This window comes from Anopheles funestus (genome assembly GCF_943734845.2).
Source record: "Anopheles funestus chromosome X unlocalized genomic scaffold, idAnoFuneDA-416_04 X_unloc_35, whole genome shotgun sequence".
Classification (NCBI taxonomy): Eukaryota; Metazoa; Arthropoda; class Insecta; order Diptera; family Culicidae; genus Anopheles; species Anopheles funestus.
This window is the reverse complement of record NW_026045160.1, coordinates 95,160-112,500: the sequence shown is the minus strand read 5'-3', so window position 1 is coordinate 112,500 and position 17,341 is coordinate 95,160.

The window sequence follows — 17,341 nt, the reverse complement described above, 5'->3', positions numbered from 1 at the left end:
GGCTGCGACGCTTTTTTCCCCACTGGGCAGTCGTGCCCGTATCCACTTTCCACCTACTAAGGCACATTGCCTTGTCGCTCGTTATTTTTTTGGCCTTAAGGCTGCGACGCTCTTTCCCTACTGGGCAGTCGTGCCCCCTAGCCACTTTTCATTCTTCGTCAAATGCACCCACACCGAACAAAGCCCAAAGATAATCACGGCAGTCCACCACCTCGTCACTCTGCACCCTCCGACGAGCACGGTGTCTGCGGACCTTGTCTCGTGTCCGCTGCATCTGTTGTTCGCGCAGGACCAACTCCTCCTCCGTGTACGGCCGGCCATCCGGATGCACCGGAGGTGGCCTTGCCGCCTGTCGTTCAAGCGTAAGCTGCCTGCGAGCCTCGTTCCGTCGCTCGTTCCGAGCTGCCCGCGTGGTGTTGTGGGCCTCGTCCAAACGCTGCGTTGCGGCTACCATCTCTGCATTGGCGCTGGTGGCACGTTCGACGTACCAATCCTGCTGCAGAGATGTGGTGATATTACGCGCCGCTTCGCAAACGCTACTCCATCTCGCCGGACTGCTCAACATAAACTCCACGAGAGTTTCCGGCGTCACAACAGCTGCATCATCCTCGCCGAGCAATGCTTGTCGAACATCTGCGAACCTCGGGCAGTCAAAAAACGCATGCTCAGCACTCTCCACAACTCCCGGGCACCTGACACAGTCAGCGGATGGCGCCAGATGTTTGGTATGCAGGTATTCATGAAAGAAACCGTGGCCGGAGAGAATTTGCGCGAGATGGAAGGTCATCTCTCCGTGCCGCCGGTTCTTCCATGCCGCCAAGTCCGGGATAACTCGGTGTGCCCACCGTGTGTAGCGGCTTTCTGGTTCCAGCTGGTCCCACTGCCGCTGCCACTCGGCTATTGTATTAGCGCGTTCCTCGATGCGCAGCTCCCGCAAACTCGCTCCCGTCGCCTGATGTCGCTGGTAACAGCGAGCGTCCTCCGTCACCTGCAGCACGATGGGGATGACGCTGGCAAGGACCGTTGCCACCTCGTTCCTCACCGTAACGAAGGCGCGGGCCACCGGCCGTGCGTAAAGTCCCTGCACCCGGTTCAGCTGCCTGCGACACGCCCGAAGCTGGACCGCTTCATGCCAAATCGGCGCAGCATAGCGGAGAGTAGAGTCCACTACCGATGATAACAAACGTCGCTTCGCACACTTAGGACCGCCATGGTTACGAAGCAGCCTGGAGATGGCCTGCGCCACACGGAGCGCCTTCGACGTGGCCTGCTCGACGTGTGGCCTCCACGACAAGTGATCCTCAAGAATGACCCCGAGGTACTTGAGCGTGCGGGTCGGCATCTTCTCCACTCCGTCGATCGTTACTGGAACGCGGGTGCGTTCCCTCCGCATTGTGGAAACAATGACCAGCTCGGTCTTGGCCGGAGCAAGCTCCAGGTGGTGTTGCGCCATCCACGAGCTGATCATTCCAATCGCTGTTTCAGCTAAGCGCGTCGCCGCCTCCGGTGTCGTCCCGCTCGCCAGCACCACGACGTCGTCGGCAAAACCGATCACCTCAGCGCCCTCAGGTAGCGCCAGCCGAAGCACGCCGTCGTACATGGCGTTCCACAGAGTCGGGCCCAGGATTGAGCCCTGTGGAACGCCCGCCGTGACCGTTCGCCGCACTGGTCCCTCGCTGGTTTCAAACACCAGCCTCCTCTCAGAGAAGTAGCTGCGCAACATTCTCTGGAGGGCTACTGGAACTTGCAGCTTCTGCAGGGCAGCCGCGATCGCCTCCCAACTGGCGGAGTTGAAGGCATTCCTGACATCCAGTGCTGCCACCACCAGACATCGAGGATCCCGCTGGTTGGTGCGATGGAACGTCCTCGCGTGCTGCCCCCTCTCGATCACACGTTCGATGGCCTGTATTGTTGAACGGCCGCGCCGGAACCCATACTGTCTTGGCGACAGTCGCGGAGCATCGATGTCCTCCAAGTGCTCGTTCAGTCGATCCAGGATCACCCGCTCGAACCCCTTGGCGACTGCTCCCAGCATGAGCAGCGGACGATATGATGACGGGTCGCCCGGCTGCTTGCCCGGTTTCGCGATCAGCACAAGTCGAGCCTCCTTCCACGCCGCAGGAAACTCGCCTCGCTCGAGCAGCTGGTTGTACACGTCCACGAAGACCTCCGGGTGCTTCCGCATCGCTGCCTTCACCGCAGTGTTCGGGATGCCGTCCAACCCTGGCGCCTTGGACGACGCCATCCGCTCAGCCAGCAGCAGGACTTCCGAGCTCGTGACCGGCCTCAGAGCGACGTGTGAGGCGGTGCTCGCTTCGATGTCCGGCCACTCGAACGCTGGATGCTCCGGGAACAAGGCGTCGACGATCGGACCAAGAACAGCTCGATCCGTTTCCGGTGGCGCCCGGCCGCGAAGCTTCGCCCGCACAACCTTGTACCCAAGACCAAACACCTCAGCCTCGACGCCGTCAATCAGCTCCTGAAGGCTGCTCTCCTTGCTGTTCTGGATACTGGCCTGCAGCAAACGACGACAATCCTGCAGTCCGGCAGACGTCACAGCACGCTCCGACGGTTGAGCCCGGCGATGGGCTGCCTCCGCTGCTTCGCACTCTTCCCTCAAGCGCTCGATGTCCGGAGACCACCAGTACACCTGGGGCTTGCGGTGGAAGGTAGCCCCGTGTACTCTCTCCATGGTCTCATCGCACGCCCGAGTGAGTCCGCCAACCAGTCCCTCCGGAGTGTCGACCTGTCCGAAGCGGCCGACTGTGAGGGCGATGTCAAAGCTCTTCCGGACGAACTGCGTCGTCTTCCACCGAGTTCCGGCATGCCTGGCTGTCCCGTCACTGGCTGCTGCTTGGCTTTGGTGCTGCTGGCCACGTCGCTTGTTCCGTTGACCCGGAACCTCCACCTGGAACTCGATGTACGCGTGATCGCTGCCGGAGAAGCGGTTAAGCACGCGCCATGAGTCCGGCCGCACGATGGATTGGCTGGCGAAGGAGACGTCGATGACGCTTTCCCGCGCAACCCCGTTGCCCTTGAAGGTGGGCACGTTGCCACGGTTCAGCGTCTGCAGCGCCAGCTGCTCCACCACGCTTAGGAGCTCCTGCCCCTTCCGGGTAGTGCGCGCACTCCCCCACTCCTCGTTCCAGGCGTTGAAGTCCCCGGCCAGGACTGATGTTGTGTGTCCCACCAGCGACACCTCCACCGCACCAAGAAACTCCTCGAAGTCTTCCGAACCACTGCTGGGCGACACGTAGCAGCTGGCGAAAGTGACTCCCGCTATCGTGGCAACCACCAATCCCGGGACGACGCTTCCCCACAGACGCTGGATGGGGTAAGCCCCCGTTGCGACGATCGCCACGCTCAACTCCTCATCAACAGCCCATCGCGGATCATCTCGAGGCGGCCGATACAGCTCACAGGCGAGCACCACCTGAACATCCAGCTCGCGAGCCGTCTGCATCAGCAGGTCCTGAGCTGTCCTGCTTCGCCCAAGGTTGATCTGCAGCACCTTTAGCGCCGGCACGTCAGATGACCGACCGGATGCGGGCCGCTGCACACGGCACAGCACACCTCCGCCGTGCAGCTCTTCGCCTGATGATCTGGCTTCCCGCATCGAATGCAGCTGGCCGAGCGATCGACCTCGCTCGTGCACGCTGCCCGGACGTGTCCCATCTCCAGACACTTGTAACAACGTTGCTGCCGCGTCTGCATTGGAGCCACCTTCCGGATCAGGCAGGACGTGTACTTGATTTTGACAAACTTCCCGTCCAGCTCCTCTGCCGCCTTCGTTGTCACCCGAGCTATCGCCACCTTCGTGCCGTCCCACGCTGGTCGCAGCCGAACCGAAGTCTCCTCCACGGTGTGCTGGCATAGCTCGGAGAGTGCCTTCGCCACGTGTGACTCCTCCGCTAAAGGGTCGACCGCGTCCATCCGGATGTCGACCGTGGGAGTCACCAATCGTGCTGAAGCCGGCAGTTCCGCCTTCGCGCACACGTCTTGGATGCACTGCAGCACCTCTGCAGCGTTCGCGCTCTCCTTCAGCTCCATAACGAGTCGGGAGCGTGTGGTGCGTCGTCCGACTCCGAGGGCATCTGCATACTTCACCATCTCTGGAGCCCCACGCACAACCTGGTAAACCTCGGTCCAGGTTTGTCCCTCTGCTGGGGCGACCTCGATTGCGTCCGGCTTGGTCTTGCGCTGCCGTTGACGCCCTCCGCCTCGCCGTGTAGCAGGCTGGCTACGCCAGCCCTGTTGCCCCTGCTGTTGTTGGGGCTGCTGTGACGATGGTCCTGCAACCGCCTGTCGCTGGACCTTCGCCCGTTGTTGTTGCAGCTGCGGCCACTGCTGCTTCTGCTGCTGCTGCTGCTGCTGCTGCTGCTGCATGCTCGCTGATTGACGTGCCGGCTTACGGCGCACCACTTCAGTCCAGGAGCCGCCATCCTGGTCCGGAGACGGCTCCACCATAGCCGTCACCGCAACCTGCTGTCGCTGCCGCTGCTGCTGCTGCCCACGCTGCTGCTCACTCTGCTGCTGCTCGATCCGACGCCGTGGCATTGGGGTCGGCGAATAAGCCACAGAGGCGCGTATCGGCTCGCCCAGCTGCTGCTGACCTCCGACCACCTGCAAGATAAGCTCATTAAGCGCATCACGCTCGCGCCGATGAGCCTCACGATCGAGCCGTTGTGCCTCTCGAAGTGCGGCGATTTCCGCCGCCGCTATCTCCTCCCGACGTACAGCCGCCGAGAGTGCCACCTCCGCATCGCGACGAGCATTCGCTTCTGCTGACGCCATCTGGACCCGGAAGAGGGACAGCTCCTCCTGCAGCTTGGCGAGCATGGCTCGCAGCTCCTCGTTGGTGCGACGAAGCTCGCGCATCTCCTCGTCGCGTTGCGCTGCCGCACCGGTAGAGGTCGTCTCCTTGACGACCGGCATCGACGACTTCGTAAGCAGCACTCGCGGCTGCAATGAAGGACGAGTCGTCGGCGCAACCCTCTCATCCGTCGACAAGGTCCTCGACCGCAAAGACCTTGCACCGTCCATGATGCTTGGCTTCCCCAGGTGCCAAGCAAACCCTAATAAAAAGAATCAACTTACTTGCCTCTCCGTTGATCGACTCCGGATTGATGGCAGCAAGTAGGTCTCGCCGAGACGAATCCAACGAGGTGTCGGACGTCCAAATCGGACCAGCGGTTCCGAAATGGTGCACGGTTGAAAATCTGGCGCACACACAAACACACGCAAAACCCAGTTCCGGGGCCGTTCACTGGATCGCCCCCCCTGGTACGGCGAAAGCTGGCTCTCGCGAAGACGATTCCAGGGAGGTGTCGCACGTCCGGATCCGATGAAAACTGACGAAGTGGTGCACGATTTGGCCACCGATTTTCACACACACACGGTCGAATATGTCCGGCACTCTGGCCACCGCACTATGGGCCCGATTGACCCGTCGAAGGCACGTATCGACGCGTCTTGCCGAGACGCTTCCAACGAAGTGCTGGACGTCCCAATCGGTCCACTTTTCACGAAGTTGTGCAATAAGAAAGTTTTTCACACTAACACTAATGCACTCGCACACTAACACCACCAAACGGATTTTTCCAGATAGCAGAACTCAGCCGTTTATGGACCGATCCTGGCGATCCACGGATCAATCGACGCGCCCGACCGAGCCCTATCCGATGGTGGGTGGATCGAGGGGGTGGTGGGAGGAAACTGGCCTCCAAAAACCCGAAAAACCCCCTTTTTTCCGCCTTTTCGCTGGTTTCCAGGCTGTTTCCGGTCCGATCGACTGCCGGAAAATTTTGGTCGATGCGTCCTCGTGTTCCGGTACTGATGGGACTCTCAAACTTACCAAAAATCAGCGTTTAGCTCGTCTAAAAATTGATCTTCCGATCCGCTCAATGGATCGCCTCCGAAACAACGGCAACAGCTGCGTCTCGTCGGCGCATTTGCAACGAGGTGCCGGACTTCGAAATCGGACCAGCGGTTCCGAAACGGTGCACAAATGAAAATTCCGCTCGCACACACGCACACACAAAACCCAGTTCCGGGGCCGTTCACTGGATCGCCCCCCCTGGTACGGCAAGAGCTGGCTCTCGCGAAGACGATTCCAGGGAGGTGTCGCACGTCCGGATCCGACGAAAACTGACGGAGTGGTGCACGTTTTGGCCACCGATTTTCACACACACACGGTCAAAATGTCCGGCACTCTGGCCACCGCACTATGGGCCCGATTGACCCGTTGAAGGCACGTATCGACGCGTCTTGCCGAGACGCGTCCAACGAAGTGCTAAACGTCGCAATCGGTCCACTTTTCTCGAAGTTGTGCAATAAAAATGTTTTCGCACTAACACTAATGCACTCGCACACTAACACCACCAAAGGATTTTTCCAGATAGCAGAACTCAGCCGTTTATGGACCGATCCTGGCGATCCACGGATCGATCGACGCGCCCGGCCAAGCCCTATCCGATGGTGGGTGAATCGAGGGGGTGGTGGGAGGAAACTGGCCTCCAAAAACCCGAAAAAACCCCCTTTTTTTCGCCTTTTCGCTGGTTTCCGGGCTAATTCCGGTCCGATCGGCCTGCGGCCAATTTTCCCGGGTGAGTCCCGATGGGCCACTCCTGTTACGATGATTAAACCCGCGCCAGGTTGCAGGGTTGATTTTTGAAAAATCAAAAACCGGGCCGGAAAAAACTCCCTGGTTTTTGGGAGTAGCGGGGGGGGACTTGGCACACGTGTAGAGGACCCCAATCGAGGGCCGGATGCCAAAATCCAAGTGGCCAGGTGGCCAACCGACCGAGTTATTAAATTTCAAAAATTTAATAACTAATTAAATAATATTGGCCTTCCACTTTGCCAAATCTTCAAGATGTCGCCCGAAAACACGTGGTGGATTTTACACGCACTTTTTGAAACCGGAAATGCAAAAAACCTCCAACTTTGGGCGCTAATAACTCCGTTGGTTTTCAACGCACAGAAACGTCAGACCACTTCAACGAATCGGGACGTTCTCACTTAACGTTCTACAATATTTTTAAATCGATTCGCGCACTTATAGAGGGCAATATAAACCGGACACTCAAAAACACCAGTTTTTTGATGACCACTTCCGGTGGCATACACACACACGCACAAACTTCACACCGTTGGATGCGTCTTTTCAATACGCGTCTTTTGATGTTTCACTTTTGAAAATCCGTTAAGAATTGACGAAGTTATTCACGAAAAACTGGTCCCCGGAAAATCCCATACAAATTGTATGGCGGGAACCGAAACCGGAAACGCGAAAAACCTCCAACTTTGGGCGCTAATATCTCCGTTGTTTTTCAACGCTCAGAAACGGCAGACCACTTAAACGAAAGGTCTCGTTCGCGGTAATCACGTTCACATATTTTTAAACCGATTTATTACAGTTTAAGTGTCACTATTGAATCATAACCTCACTTTTCCACTTTTTCACCTGCAGTTTTGAGGTTATGTAACGCACACTCCGCACACACACACCAATCGATGCGTCTTTGAAATACGCGTCTTTTGATGTTTTACTTTTGAAAATCCGTTGAGAATTGACGAAGTTATTCACGAAAAACTGGTCTACGGAAAATCCCATACAAATTGTATGGCGAGAGTCAAAACCGGAAAAGCGAAAAACCTCCAACTTTGGGCACTAATATCTCCGCGGTTTTTCAATGCACAGAAACGGCAGACCACTTCAACGAATCGGGATAATCTCACTTAAAGTTCTGCAATAACTTTAAACCGATTCGCGCACTTTTAGAGGATAATACCAACCGGACACTAGAAAACACTGGTTTTTCCCTCCTGAGGGGGAGGGGGTGGATATGGGAGGGGCGGGGGGGTGACGATCCGGTGCTCCACTCCAAGACCTATCCACCGATACCCCGGACGTGCCTCTGGCACGAGGATTGTCCGAGATATGCCACTTTAAAGGATTTGTCCGGAAGTCTGATAAGTCGGTGTTGGAGTTCGATAACACTTATCAAACTACTTATCAGACTTTTTCAAACCCCTATATCTCCGGAACCGCTTGTCCGATCCGGACGTCCGACGGCTCCCCGGAAAGGAAATTTTGTCCTCTTTTGAAATATTTCAAGGTTGAAATATTTCATGAAATATTTCGTGAAATATTTCACGTTTTCCGTAAAAACGGTCGTAGCACTATGGTTCGAGTTGGGGGGGCTGGGGAATATCACTCCTAACAACACCAGCGCCACCTGTGGGTAAATCTCAAACTATTCTGCTTTAATCGCACTATTCGCAAATTCGCACGGGAGCGCTCGAAAAACACGTCCGTTCACTTCGGAGGTTTCGCTCAGACTACCACAGGGATAACTGGCTTGTGGCCGCCAAGCGTTCATAGCGACGTGGCTTTTTGATCCTTCGATGTCGGCTCTTCCTATCATTGTAAAGCAAAATTTACCAAGCGTAGGATTGTTCACCCTTTCAAGGGAACGTGAGCTGGGTTTAGACCGTCGTGAGACAGGTTAGTTTTACCCTACTGGTGTGCATTGTTTGTCGCTATCTTAACGGAATTCCTGTGCAGTACGAGAGGAACCACAGGTACGGACCACTGGCTCAATACTAGTTCGAACGGACTATGGTATGACGCTACGTCCGCTGGATTATGCCTGAACGCCTCTAAGGTCGTATCCAATCCGAGCTGATAGCGCTTCTTATACCCATTAGGTGGTCGTAAGCTAGCGGGCCTAACAACCCTCCGAGAACCGTCCGTGCTGTCCATTGGCACACTGGCGTCTCATCCCCGCTTACTACTAGGCCGCAAAGGGCGGGTTCGCGCTGCACGTGTTAGTACCATACATGTTGGGAACACCGGTGGACGAGCTTGCCGACTGTGGATATCACTAGTTTCGACACCTACGACCGCCCGCAAACGACGGGACTACAGGCTGGGAGCTTCAAGTTGTAGAGATGCGTTCGCATCGATCCTCTCAGGCGACCCATGCTTGGTGGTTAGTGCTTGCGCGTGCGCGCCCCGTGTGTGCTGGAATTGGCCAACCAGTGCACATTGGTGGTGCGTACCGTGACTTGCACCATGTGACGAGAGTGTTGAAGAACACTGTGTGGTGACTCTATGCCTATGTGATGGGGTGCTTGTAACACACGACCGAACCGACGGCTCGTTGGATGGTCACGACAGTGTGGTGCAGGTGCGCCCATGTGTAACGAATACATTGAGTGCCGTTGGAGGTTAGCGGTTGGTTGGTTGCATGCTACAACTTCGCGTTGTACATGGGCTGGCCGCTGCGCTTCCTTCGGGTTGCCACTTGATGTTGATAGGGTTGATGTATTGTGTTCGTTGACTTTTGGTTCATTCCAAAAGTCTTCGGACTTAGATAATTTTACAAGTGTCGGCGCTCTCGGACCGAAAATAAGAAGACAACTAAGAAGAAAAAGAGAAAGAAGCTAATAGTGGAAAGTATTCTTCTTCAAAGAAGGAACAAAAATTTTACAAGTGTTGAAAAATTTCCTAAGTCCAAAAAATTTTCTAAGTCCAGAAAATTTTCTAAGTCCCACAAAATGGAACATGGTGAAGAAGATACAGAAGTTGAAAATTTTTCTAAGTCCAAAAAATTTTCTAAGTCCAGAAAATTTTCTAAGTCCAAAGTGTTGGAACAATTTCCAAAGGCCCATAGGTTGCACTGAATTTTCCTAAGTTGGCCACAAGTACCCATGAGGTATCGAGAAGGTTCACCCGAAGGACATAATATGTCCCAAAGTACCGATAGAGTACCCACAAATAGCACCGAATGGGCCTAAGTTGGCCAAAAGTACCGATAGAGTACCCACAAGAAGCACTGAGTTGGCCTAAGTTGGCCAAAAGTACCGATAGAGTACCCACAAATAGCACCGAATGGGCCTAAGTTGGCCAAAAGTACCGATAGAGTACCCACAAGAAGCACTGAGTTGGCCTAAGTTGGCCAAAAGTACCGATAGAGTACCCACAAATAGCACCCAGTTGGCCTAAGTTGGCCAAAAGTACCGATAGAGCACCCACAAGAAGCACTGAGTTGGCCTAAGTTGGCCAAAAGTACCGATAGAGTACCCACAAATAGCACCCAGTTGGCCTAAGTTGGCCAAAAGTACCGATAGAGCACCCACAAGTAGCACCCAATTGGCCTATGTTGGCCAAAAGTACCGATAGAGTACCCACAAATAGCACCCAATTGGCCTAAGTTGGCCAAAAGTACCGATAGAGTACCCACAAATAGCACCGAGTGGGCCTAACATGGCCAAAAGTACCGATAGAGCACCCACATATAGCACCCCATTGGCCTAAGTTGGCCAAAAGTACCGATAGAGTACCCACAAAGAGCACCCAATTGGCCTAAGTTGGCCAAAAGTACCGCCAAGTAGCACCATAGAGGCCCGAGTAGAGCGAAATGTGGGCCAAATTGAACATTTGAAAATTTTTACAAGTCCAGAAAATTTTCTAAGTCCAGAAAATTTTCTAAGTCCAAAGAGTTGGACAAATTTCCTTAGGCCCAAAGGTTGCACTGAATGTTCCTAAGTTGGCCATCAGTACCCATGAAGTATCGCGAAGGTTCACCCGAAAGACACAATATGCCCTAAAGTACCCACAGAGTACCCACAAGTTGCACCCAATTGGCCTAAGTTGGCCAAAAGTACCGACAAGTAGCACCATAGAGGCCCGAGTAGAGCGAAATGTGGGCCAAAGTACCGAGTAGTTGCAACAAATGCCCAAATGGATACCAAAATGTGGTACCAAGCACCTAACTGTTGCAACAAATGCTAGCTTTCTGAGCAAAAGCTGTGGACCAATTTCGTAGAAGAACCGCCTAGGCGAAAAGGCAAAAATCGCCGAAGCTGGCCCGCTCGCAGAGCTCGCGGGCCAGGAGATACTCATAGGGCGATTTACTAGAGTGGGGAACTTGAGAATTTTTGTGTCCGAGACTTTGGGCAACTTCGCGGCCGCCCCCTTAAAGTAAAAGATTTTCTCTGGGTGCCTAAAATTCGCAATTCCCGCAAAGTCGGGAAGACGTTAAAGTTTTTGCCCAAAAAATGGCCATCGATTTAAGGTGATTTTCCAATAAGAAAATGCTTCCTATTTTGAATTTTTTCGAATATTTCCTAAACTAAGCGTCGGAGCACATGGCCGTGGAGGAACTTTTGGTAGCTTTTGGCAAGGGCTATCGGATGAAATAATGCGAAAGGCCATCGGAGCGATATTGGATTAATGCGGGCCCATAAACGTACCTAAGAAGTGAAAATTGGTACCTTGCACGCAGGATGCAAGAAATGCTTGAGTGTTAACCAACATCGGTACCAAGTACCTAGGTTATATCGAGTGCGTAGATGGAAGTCGGTACCGAAGGGAAACCTTCCTAGGCTAGGTGCACGCAAGTGAGTATGGATCGATCAGTAGAAAGATGGGAAGCCATAGGAAACCTTCCTAGGCTAGGTGCACGCAAGTGAGTATGGATCGATCAGTAGAAAGATGGGAAGCCCAAGGAAACCTTCCTAGGCTAGGTGCACGCAAGTGAGTATGGATCGATCAGTAGAAAGATGGGAAGCCCAAGGAAACCTTCCTAGGCTAGGTGCACGCAAGTGAGTATGGATCGATCAGTAGAAAGATGGGAAGCCCAAGGAAACCTTCCTAGGCTAGGTGCACGCAAGTGAGTATGGATCGATCAGTAGAAAGATGGGAAGCCATAGGAAACCTTCCTAGGCTAGGTGCACGCAAGTGAGTATGGATCGATCAGTAGAAAGATGGGAAGCCATAGGAAACCTTCCTAGGCTAGGTGCACGCAAGTGAGTATGGATCGATCAGTAGAAAGATGGGAAGCCATAGGAAACCTTCCTAGGCTAGGTGCACGCAAGTGAGTATGGATCGATCAGTAGAAAGATGGGAAGCCATAGGAAACCTTCCTAGGCTAGGTGCACGCAAGTGAGTATGGATCGATCAGTAGAAAGATGGGAAGCCCAAGGAAACCTTCCTAGGCTAGGTGCACGCAAGTGAGTATGGATCGATCAGTAGAAAGATGGGAAGCCCAAGGAAACCTTCCTAGGCTAGGTGCACGCAAGTGAGTATGGATCGATCAGTAGAAAGATGGGAAGCCATAGGAAACCTTCCTAGGCTAGGTGCACGCAAGTGAGTATGGATCGATCAGTAGAAAGATGGGAAGCCCAAGGAAACCTTCCTAGGCTAGGTGCACGCAAGTGAGTATGGATCGATCAGTAGAAAGATGGGAAGCCCAAGGAAACCTTCCTAGGCTAGGTGCACGCAAGTGAGTATGGATCGATCAGTAGAAAGATGGGAAGCCCAAGGAAACCTTCCTAGGCTAGGTGCACGCAAGTGAGTATGGATCGATCAGTAGAAAGATGGGAAGCCATAGGAAACCTTCCTAGGCTAGGTGCACGCAAGTGAGTATGGATCGATCAGTAGAAAGATGGGAAGCCCAAGGAAACCTTCCTAGGCTAGGTGCACGCAAGTGAGTATGGATCGATCAGTAGAAAGATGGGAAGCCATAGGAAACCTTCCTAGGCTAGGTGCACGCAAGTGAGTATGGATCGATCAGTAGAAAGATGGGAAGCCATAGGAAACCTTCCTAGGCTAGGTGCACGCAAGTGAGTATGGATCGATCAGTAGAAAGATGGGAAGCCATAGGAAACCTTCCTAGGCTAGGTGCACGCAAGTGAGTATGGATCGATCAGTAGAAAGATGGGAAGCCATAGGAAACCTTCCTAGGCTAGGTGCACGCAAGTGAGTATGGATCGATCAGTAGAAAGATGGGAAGCCATAGGAAACCTTCCTAGGCTAGGTGCACGCAAGTGAGTATGGATCGATCAGTAGAAAGATGGGAAGCCCAAGGAAACCTTCCTAGGCTAGGTGCACGCAAGTGAGTATGGATCGATCAGTAGAAAGTGGGAAGCCCAAGGAAACCTTCCTAGGCTAGGTGCACGCAAGTGAGTATGGATCGATCAGTAGAAAGATGGGAAGCCCAAGGAAACCTTCCTAGGCTAGGTGCACGCAAGTGAGTATGGATCGATCAGTAGAAAGATGGGAAGCCATAGGAAACCTTCCTAGGCTAGGTGCACGCAAGTGAGTATGGATCGATCAGTAGAAAGATGGGAAGCCCAAGGAAACCTTCCTAGGCTAGGTGCACGCAAGTGAGTATGGATCGATCAGTAGAAAGATGGGAAGCCATAGGAAACCTTCCTAGGCTAGGTGCACGCAAGTGAGTATGGATCGATCAGTAGAAAGATGGGAAGCCATAGGAAACCTTCCTAGGCTAGGTGCACGCAAGTGAGTATGGATCGATCAGTAGAAAGATGGGAAGCCATAGGAAACCTTCCTAGGCTAGGTGCACGCAAGTGAGTATGGATCGATCAGTAGAAAGATGGGAAGCCATAGGAAACCTTCCTAGGCTAGGTGCACGCAAGTGAGTATGGATCGATCAGTAGAAAGATGGGAAGCCATAGGAAACCTTCCTAGGCTAGGTGCACGCAAGTGAGTATGGATCGATCAGTAGAAAGATGGGAAGCCATAGGAAACCTTCCTAGGCTAGGTGCACGCAAGTGAGTATGGATCGATCAGTAGAAAGATGGGAAGCCCAAGGAAACCTTCCTAGGCTAGGTGCACGCAAGTGAGTATGGATCGATCAGTAGAAAGATGGGAAGCCCAAGGAAACCTTCCTAGGCTAGGTGCACGCAAGTGAGTATGGATCGATCAGTAGAAAGATGGGAAGCCATAGGAAACCTTCCTAGGCTAGGTGCACGCAAGTGAGTATGGATCGATCAGTAGAAAGATGGGAAGCCCAAGGAAACCTTCCTAGGCTAGGTGCACGCAAGTGAGTATGGATCGATCAGTAGAAAGATGGGAAGCCCAAGGAAACCTTCCTAGGCTAGGTGCACGCAAGTGAGTATGGATCGATCAGTAGAAAGATGGGAAGCCCAAGGAAACCTTCCTAGGCTAGGTGCACGCAAGTGAGTATGGATCGATCAGTAGAAAGATGGGAAGCCATAGGAAACCTTCCTAGGCTAGGTGCACGCAAGTGAGTATGGATCGATCAGTAGAAAGATGGGAAGCCCAAGGAAACCTTCCTAGGCTAGGTGCACGCAAGTGAGTATGGATCGATCAGTAGAAAGATGGGAAGCCATAGGAAACCTTCCTAGGCTAGGTGCACGCAAGTGAGTATGGATCGATCAGTAGAAAGATGGGAAGCCATAGGAAACCTTCCTAGGCTAGGTGCACGCAAGTGAGTATGGATCGATCAGTAGAAAGATGGGAAGCCATAGGAAACCTTCCTAGGCTAGGTGCACGCAAGTGAGTATGGATCGATCAGTAGAAAGATGGGAAGCCATAGGAAACCTTCCTAGGCTAGGTGCACGCAAGTGAGTATGGATCGATCAGTAGAAAGATGGGAAGCCATAGGAAACCTTCCTAGGCTAGGTGCACGCAAGTGAGTATGGATCGATCAGTAGAAAGATGGGAAGCCCAAGGAAACCTTCCTAGGCTAGGTGCACGCAAGTGAGTATGGATCGATCAGTAGAAAGTGGGAAGCCCATTACCAAATGCCCTAGTGAAGACCGTAAACGAATATCATGAACCGATAAGGAGCACCAAATGCCCTAGTGAAGACCGTAAACGAATATCATGAACCGATAAGGAGCACCAAATGCCCTAGTGAAGACCGTAAACGAATATCATGAACCGATAAGGAGCACCAAATGCCCTAGTGAAGACCGTAAACGAATATCATGAACCGATAAGGAGCACCAAATGCCCTAGTGAAGACCGTAAACGAATATCATGAACCAAGAAGTAGCAACGAATGCCTGAAAAAGTACCAAGTCCACGGTATAGAGTAACTAGAGTTAACCGCCGTGATGTATGCAATGAGGGCAGCCATTGCATGGGTTCTGGACTTGGTTCGCGAATAACTTTTTTGCTAGACATCGGACAAAGTTGACGTGGAAGAACGAAATGTAGCATTTGGTGCCACCTATCCAAAACTTTTTCAAGATTGAAGATCCGATCGATACAGCCTGAGTTATAGGCAAAAGTTGGTGCAAAATTGAGCATTTTTAATGGTGAAAAATCGGTACTCCTCGAATAGCTCCTGTTGGAAGCATCGGACCACATGGTCGTGGAGGAACATATTGTAGCGTGCGGTGTCAAGTATCGACACCCAAAACCGCATGTCCGATGGACGGAAAATGACCAAGTTATAGTGAAAACTTGGTTGCACCAAATTCCCGAAGAAGTGCAACGAGAAGGTGAATGCGATGGTTGTTCGTCGAATAGCTCCGGCCACAGACATGGTAGCGATTAGTGGTGCATGGAAGAAATCTAGCCACAAGTGCCATCTACCCATGGCCAGAAGAAAGTGTGGCGATATCTTGGATACCGGCGGAGCTATGGGGCAAATATGGGCCAAAAATGGTGCAAGTTGGACCAAAAATCCGACCAAGTGCGCGAGGCGCTTTCGTGAATAGCTCCGGCCACAGACATGGTAGCGATTAGTGGTGCATGGAAGAAATCTAGCCACAAGTGCCATCTACCCATGGCCAGAAGAAAGTGTGGCCATATCTTGGATACCGGCGGAGCTATGGGGCAAATATGGGCCAAAAATGGTGCAAGTTGGACCAAAAATCCGACCAAGTGCGCGAGGCGCTTTCGTGAATAGCTCCGGCCACAGACATGGTAGCGATTAGTGGTGCATGGAAGAAATCTAGCCACAAGTGCCATCTACCCATGGCCAGAAGAAAGTGTGGCCATATCTTGGATACCGGCGGAGCTATGGGGCAAATATGGGCCAAAAATGGTGCAAGTTGGACCAAAAATCTGAAAAAGTACCTAGGTAAATGCGATGGTTGTTCGTCGAATAGCTCCGGCCACAGACATGGTAGCGATTAGTGGTGCATGGAAGAAATCTAGCCACAAGTGCCATCTACCCATGGCCAGAACAAAGTGTGGCCATATCTTGGATACCGGCGGAGCTATGGGGCAAATACGGGCCAACAATGGTGCCAGGTGGACCAAAAATCCGACCAAGTGCGCGAGGCGCTTTCGTGAATAGCTCCGGCCACAGACATGGTAGCGATTAGTGGTGCATGGAAGAAATCTAGCCACAAGTGCCATCTACCCATGGCCAGAAGAAAGTGTGGCCATATCTTGGATACCGGCGGAGCTATGGGGCAAATATGGGCCAAAAATGGTGCAAGTTGGACCAAAAATCCGACCAAGTGCGCGAGGCGCTTTCGTGAATAGCTCCGGCCAGAGACATGGTAGCGATTAGTAGTGCATGGAAGAAATCTAGCCACAAGTGCCATCTACCCATGGCCAGAAGAAAGTGTGGCCATATCTTGGATACCGGCGGAGCTATGGGGCAAATACGGGCCAACAATGGTGCCAGGTGGACCAAAAATCCGACCAAGTGCGCGAGGCGCTTTCGTGAATAGCTCCGGCCACAGACATGGTAGCGATTAGTGGTGCATGGAAGAAATCTAGCCACAAGTGCCATCTACCCATGGCCAGAAGAAAGTGTGGCCATATCTTGGATACCGGCGGAGCTATGGGGCAAATATGGGCCAAAAATGGTGCAAGTTGGACCAAAAATCCGACCAAGTGCGCGAGGCGCTTTCGTGAATAGCTCCGGCCAGAGACATGGTAGCGATTAGTGGTGCATGGAAGAAATCTAGCCACAAGTGCCATCTACCCATGGCCAGAACAAAGTGTGGCCATATCTTGGATACCGGCGGAGCTATGGGGCAAATACGGGCCAACAATGGTGCCAGGTGGACCAAAAATCCGACCAAGTGCGCGAGGCGCTTTCGTGAATAGCTCCGGCCACAGACATGGTAGCGATTAGTGGTGCATGGAAGAAATCTAGCCACAAGTGCCATCTACCCATGGCCAGAAGAAAGTGTGGCCATATCTTGGATACCGGCGGAGCTATGGGGCAAATATGGGCCAAAAATGGTGCAAGTTGGACCAAAAATCCGACCAAGTGCGCGAGGCGCTTTCGTGAATAGCTCCGGCCAGAGACATGGTAGCGATTAGTAGTGCATGGAAGAAATCTAGCCACAAGTGCCATCTACCCATGGCCAGAAGAAAGTGTGGCCATATCTTGGATACCGGCGGAGCTATGGGGCAAATACGGGCCAACAATGGTGCCAGGTGGACCAAAAATCCGACCAAGTGCGCGAGGCGCTTTCGTGAATAGCTCCGGCCACAGACATGGTAGCGATTAGTGGTGCATGGAAGAAATCTAGCCACAAGTGCCATCTACCCATAGCCAGAAGAAAGTGTGGCCATATCTTGGATACCGGC